General features: G+C 54.4%; 1 long non-coding RNA gene across 1 annotated transcript; it reads right to left on the bottom strand.

The window, feature by feature from the left end:
* Positions 1-3,112: 3,112 nt before the first annotated feature.
* LOC109290694 lies at positions 3,113-5,799 on the bottom strand. Its single transcript, XR_002095655.1, has 2 exons — positions 5,716-5,799; positions 3,113-4,927 (listed from the first exon to the last, which is right to left on the bottom strand). It is a non-coding gene; the product is annotated as an uncharacterized LOC109290694 (long non-coding RNA).
* Between the last annotated feature and the right edge of the window lie 968 nt (positions 5,800-6,767).

The following is a 6,767-nucleotide window of genomic DNA, read 5'->3' as shown; positions in this document are numbered from 1 at the left end:
CTGGGGCTGGGGCAAGCGGGGGGGCAGACCCCCCCTCCCCGCCGCGCCGGGCCCGAGGTGCCCGCTCCCGCCCCGCAGCCCGAGCCCCGCCGCCAGCCGCTGCCACTTGCAGATCAAACTTCGGGATCTTCCTTCCCTGCCTCCCAAAGGCGCCCCGGGAGCGGGGGACGGATCCAGCCCAGCAGCCCCTGCCCGGGTCCCTGCAGAGCCGCTGGGAGCCGTGCGGGCGCCCCACGCTTCGCCCAAGTTTGATTTAGGAGAAGGACGACCGGCCCCCCGCGGCTGCTGCTGCCTCTTTTTTTTTTTTTTGGCTATGCTAATAAGATGCAAATATTCGCCTTCCCATTGGCTCCCGGGAAAGAAGGGCGGGGCTTCCCCTCCGCCTTTGCCCACTGAAGTTCAGCCGGCTCGGGCAAGGGGGCCCCTGCCAAGCGGCGGTCCCCACAGACTCCCGTAGTCGGGTGAAGGGCAGCCCAGGTAGCAGCCTCTCTCCTGGGGGAGCAGGGATCCTCCCCCCACCCACTGCAGGGCAATCAGGGTGGCTGGGACCCGCTAAGAGCCGGTCACAGTCCCAACCCCACCCTGCGCTGCTCCCAGGGCAGTTGCAGTAGTCCCCACCCCCACCCTTCTCTGACCCCAGCCATTACCCCTCAGCCCCGTGATTCATCCCAGGTGCCTGGCATTGCTGCTTGGCTTAGTCCAGGGAAAAGGAGATCAGGGTTAAGGGCCAAGAGATCAGCCTCTGCCAGGTGTGACTGCAGCTGCTGGGATCCAGGGGGCTCTCACAAGTTAAGTAGGGTGTTCGCAGGGCCACACGGCTCCTCTCTTGCCAGTCCCAGCTCCCATGTCCCCTCCCAGGGGATCTTGCCCAGGCTTCTTCTCCCTGTTCCTCCCCTCCTCCCCCCACTTCTAGCCACATGCTTCTATTTCTCAGCCGGGAGCGAGCGCAGGGTGGCTGATGACTTCACCCCAGCTATTCTTGTACCTACTCCACTACCCACCTCTTTACTCATGAGCCAGCACAGAGCATGTCTCAGCACTTCAGGTTTGCCAGTTGCCGGAGCCATCCCCATGTGGCTGAATCTGCTTGGTCCATGGTACAAGTATCCCAATGAGCTTCCTGTTGCCCGTCTGTGCCATGGCATGGGATCCTGCCCTAGAGATCATGCTGAGAGCATGGCATGGATCTGCCCAAGGGAGGTAGCACCAGCTTCCCCTTTGCTGCCTGGTAACTTGGAAATAATAGGATTATAGGGCTGGAAGGGGACTCATGAGGTCCCCTGGTCCAGCTCCCTGCTGAAGGCAGGATCACCCCTGACTAAACCATCCCAGTCAAATGTCTGTTTAACCTGCTCTTGAAAACTTCCAAGGGTGGTAGTTCCACCACATGTCTAGTCATTGCTCCTAGTTCTGTCCCTACAGCCATAGAGAAAAGCCCATCTCCAGGCTTTCTCTACTTGCCCTTCAGGTATTTAAAAACTGTTATCAAATTCCTCCAGTCTTCTCTTCTCCGGACAAAGTAACACTAGTTCTTTCAGTCTTTCCTCATACGTTTTGCCTCCCAGGCCTCTAATCATTTTTGCTGCTTTGCACTTGACTGTTTCCAAGCTGTCCACTGTGGTGTGGTGCAGTTCTCAGTGCCCAGACCATGTCACTGCCCAAGTTGAAGGAATCTACCAGACCCCTGTGCTAGAATAGTATCACCAGGTACTACGGAAAGGAGGCAGGTCTGCGTAGTCTGGGGAGTGGGGATGAGAAAGGGGCTAAGCAGCACTCATGCATTAGGGTGCTGGCTGCTTGTACAGGGCTCAGGAAGGGAGCCCCTCCCGGCACCTCTCTAGAGCAGTGATGCTTACCCTTCCAGCCCGGTGCACTGCATGAGTGGCACAGAGCCAGGTTGTGGGCCCTATCCTGCATGCGGGGTCAGTTTGCCGGTATGATCCCACCCGACCCTGCATGCTGGATCTGGCCACGGAGTCACTCCATGTGCTGGCTGTACCATGGATGGTGATTTAGCGTGCAGGGCCACATCATCTGTGGGGCTCCCCATGGGTCCAAAAATTTGGCAGCAGGGGTGTGGCAAGTAATGCTGCCATCATTCCCTTGCCATCAGATTTCCATGACGCAGCTCCATGGGCCAGATCTGGCTAGTGGACCAGGGGTTGAGCACCATTGATCTAGGATGTGGCTTGGGAGGCCAGAGTCTAAGTGCCGCATCCCCCTGCAGCATCGGTTAATGGGACAATTACTTCCAACAGGGCATTCGGGGAGTTGTGATCTGTCGCATTGTGGATGAATCTGGCCTGGTCTTCCAGTCCTTCCTGTCTGGGTCTGTTCTGTACATGAATGCCAAAGAGGCATGTGATGAGTTTAAGCCTTTTCTCCTTAGTGTCCCCTGGACCTGAGCCAGCCCTGAACTGTGCCAGGCAGCGCTCTGCCCAGATCAGCCTTCCCCACCAGCCCCAGCCACAAGAGCAGCCCAAACAAGATGGACGTGAGTCAGGGGCTGCTGTTACCCCTGTGAGATGGTCTGTGTTGCTTTAAGGGTACAGGATTTTGCCCTGATTCCCTTCTGGGGCCCAGGGGAGCTCCATCAGCCCCATGGAGAGACTCCAGTTTTCCACGAGACTGGCTCAGAGGTGAATCACTGCTCAGGATACCTGGGGCTGGCCTGTGCCCACAGGCTGCACTTGCAGATCTCCGTGTTTGCTGGCATGTGTCTGCTCTGTGCACCCTTGCTATAAGGCTCTCACCCCCTGGAGAGACACCAGCACCCTATCAGCGTGGCCCCAACTAAGCTGCCACCAGTACTGCTCTGCCAGATTCCCTCCCTGCCATCCCATAATGCACTGCTCCCTCCAGCAGGGGCTGTCAGGTAACCCCATTTGCACCCCCTCCTGGTGACACACTGCTGAAGGGCAGGTGGTGACGGCAGTGGCTGCCAGCTGTAACAGCCCTGCAGGCCCAGCCTGGCTGCCCATGGGGTGACACTCCCACGCAGAGACAAGATCTCCCAATTCCCAAAGAACCAGGGCCAGAGGATGCAGAGGCCACTGGCTTGAGACAGCAGTGAATGATTGTCCTCACCACAGAGGGATGATTTACCGCAATGACAGCTATGAGCAACTTTGTTATATGGAACAAAGGAATTAAAATGCACCAGAGCCCCCTGGCCTGGCTGAGCCACGGCAGAGATGGAACATTTTATAAGATGTTACTGGCAGGGTTTTACACAGCTCTTGTCATCCTGGAGCTCAGGGTGGGGGAAGTGGAAGGGGAGAGAGGCATCACTGTTGCTGATGGGCTCCATAGGACTTCCTGTTCCTCTGAAGATCCAGTCCCTGGATTAACCCCGGGTGTGGGATCCAGCCCTGTCCCACTCATCTGACCTGCAGAGCCAGAAGGTTAAGCACCTCAGTTAATCTGATTCGTGGGGCCTGTCTACAAAAGGGTGTGTAGACCGCAGGGTGTATAGACAGCATTGAGATAAGAAGAAGACAAGGGGTGCAGGGGCTGCTATTGCTAGCAGCATATCCACAGCACCACAGACTGAAAAGCCACCAAGTGGCTGAGTGAGAACCCCCTGTGTATAAGCTTGCTCTGACTAACCCTCTAGCTGTGTTCAAACCAGCTGGGTTGTGCCTGCACAGCTGCAGCAATTGCAGCATCCACAGACCCTGCACCTTAGTATGAGCCTGAACTTGCCAAATGCTCCTAGTACCAAGGGGTCATTGGGATTTGAACCTGAAGCCACTTGCTGTGCTGGCACTACTTCTCCCTGGGAGCATTACCCCTTTCCAAGACCTAGACCCCACCATGCAGCCGCCTCTCCTAGAGCATAGGCCAGCCCCTGGGCCAGATCTGAGATCTGGGCTGCTCCCTCTGGCTGTCCTGCTCTCTCCACAGCGGCATGTGCTTGCATCACTCTGAGAGCACCAGGGCTGGCAGACTGGAGGGCAGAGGTGGGCTTGGCTCCAAGCTAATCTTTTTCTTCCCCTGAACCCAGCCCCCTTGAGAGCTCACAGCCTGGCTGTGGATGATAACGGCTCCCAGGACCCTCAGTTTGGATGGAGCTTTGATGCTTTGTGTCATCACAAATGCACTTGAAATTTGGACAGAGAGAGGCTCCCAGAGCAGAGGCAACAACTGTCATTGGCTTTGGATCCAAGGGCCCCTTTTTGCAGCACAGGCAGAGGCCTTGGGTCCCACCTGGAGCTGGGTAAATCCTGCATAAAAGACCTTCACCATGGGTGGGTTATTCCACCAGAGTCCACAAGGGGGGTAACAGTTGCACCTTTCTTTGAAACAGCAAGTGCTGGGTGCTGTCTGACACAGGGCACTGGGCTGGATGCCCTCAGTCTGGGCCTGCTCAGCACCCACTGTGCTCATATCTCCATGTATTCATGTGCCACAAATATTCATATTTCACTGGCACAGGCCCTGCCCCTCCTCCACCCCAGAAGCAGATATTAAGAATTGGCCATTGCTGTATATAAAATTCACATCTAGGGGTCATTGAGCCAACTGAAGGACAGAAATAGGGCTGGGTGGGAACACTAAGCCCATCACAGCTGAGCAGTGCAATGCCCTTGGCAAAACAATCACCCTTTGCTATCTGAGCTGCCCAGAAATCCTATTGCAAGCACCAGAGGTGATCTTGGGCAGCAGAATCCTGATTGCCGCTGGTTGTGCCCCCATTTCTGCTAGTCCCATGGCCCCAGCTGGGGTCCCAACTCTTCATTTGAGAATGTGGCTTTGGGGACCTGGAAACTGCTGGAGGAGTCTCAATCATCGGAGCTTTATTCACAGGGCCAGATGCTCTGCTGGGGCAATGGAAGGCAAAGGGATGACAGTTGTCTATGTCACTGGAAGGGTGGTCCGTCGAGTCAGCCATTCGTCAGGCACAATCTGCTCCAGTGTCCTCCCACTATGAGGCACCAGCATAACGATGGGTGGGCGAGCAGGACATGAGCCCTGGACACTGCCTAAGCAGGGGACCTCTTTTCCCCATCCCCTTCCCTTCCACACCTTTCACCTTCCCTGCTGCAGCTCTGGCTCTGGCAGCAGAGAGGGCAGAGCAGAAGCAGCAGCAGTGCATGATCCAGGAGCAGTGGCTGGAGTGTCACTGCCATGGGAGGAGATGTCCCCTCCTTTCTTACTGCCAAAAGCTGGTGTTTAAGTGGCTGCTCAACACAAGTTGGAAGCAAAAGAGAAGGTGACATCCCCCCATGGCAGTGAACCCCTGGCTGCTGCTTCTGCACCATGTTCTGCCAACAGCAATGGAACAGAATTGGCCAGTTAAGCCTCTGCTAGGAGATCTCTGCTTTCATCTTTCTGACCAAAGCCCCGCTGTTATTCACATGCTTCATTGCTTGCCAAGCTGCCAGTGTGCTCTGAGCTGCAGGTTGTGAAGTGAACCTGCTGGTTCATGGTGTGCTACCCTCCTGTTTACAATCCAACCAGCAGAAGGCGCCAATGTCTATCCCAGCAATGTTCTCCTGGGAAAACACAGTATTTTCTCACATACAACATACCCTGGGATATAATGGGCACTTTGTTTTTGCAAGGCAGAACCAAGGGAAAAAAGTCTTCCCTTGTAGTAAGTGACTGAGTAGCAGCGCTCATTATTCATTATCCTGCTCATTATGCAACTCCTGATGAGTCCTGCAGATTTTCCTTTCACATTTGCCCATAACGAACAGAAACTGTTCTTACAATATTTCTCACACATGATGCACACGGAAGTTTCCAGCAACTGTTTTTTGTCAGAAAACCAGGTGGTCTTGCCTAGTGGTTAGACATATGAAGCAAGGAGTGCAGTCTAGACCAGTTCCAGGGAGCTGGGGGGTATGGAGGAGCCTGGCACCAGAACAGGAGTCAGGACCCAAACGCAAAGTCAGAACAGGTCAGGGCTGCGAGAACTGGGTTATAACAAATGGGAAGTCTGGTATGTCAACCAGTGTTCCACAAATTATTTAATTAACATTTGAACCAGCTCGGTTCCAGACTGAATATCATGCAAACAAAATAGAAATCCAGTCATGGAATAAAAGACAGATGCTAACTGACTCTGTTAGCCCCCACAAAGGTATAGAGAGCTCATTGATCCCCTGTGGGGGGTGGTCAGTGTGGGGGCAGGAGGAGGGAGGAGTATGCTAACCTCTGCAGACTGTGGAGAGGGGCGGGGAGTGGACGAAGAAGACAGGTGAGGGGCAGGGAAGGCTTAACTTTTCAGGCTACTGCTGCCAAATCCCCCTCCCACCTCAATACATGCATATTGGGAGCAAGGCTGTCTCTGTTCTGGCAAAGGCTCCCCAATAAGGGGGCAGAGGAGCACCAGTCACTTGCCCGACAAGCTGTTCGGTGGGGCACTATGCTGCTTGGCTCCTATGGCAAAGATTTCCAGAGGAGCAATTCTGGTGCCCACTCAGAGTTGGCACCCAGAGCTGATACCCCACTCACCCCAGCCTAGATAGCTACAATAATTGTGTGTAACCATTCCATTTATAGCATTCATTCTTTTTAAAATAATGATGTAATGGTTGTGTGTCACCAGCTACTGGTAAAATTTTGAAAACTAACTAATAATGTAGGATACTGTATTTTTGGGGTGCCTAACATAGTATTTCCTGGGGGCTGGAGGGGGGGGCAGGAAAGCTGGGGTGGTGGAAATCAGATCTTTTGATTTTTGAATGGTGTACAAAGTAGCTCTTTAGAATAATGACAGCTGGGCACCTAAAAAAAAAAAAAGACAACCCTCACCCCCC

Source organism: Gavialis gangeticus, unplaced genomic scaffold, assembly GCF_001723915.1.
Source record: "Gavialis gangeticus isolate Ggan-Ray unplaced genomic scaffold, GavGan_comp1, whole genome shotgun sequence".
In the NCBI taxonomy this organism is placed as follows: Eukaryota; Metazoa; Chordata; order Crocodylia; family Gavialidae; genus Gavialis; species Gavialis gangeticus.
The sequence above is the reverse complement of the archived record's forward strand: the minus strand, read 5'-3'. Positions and strand labels throughout refer to the sequence as shown.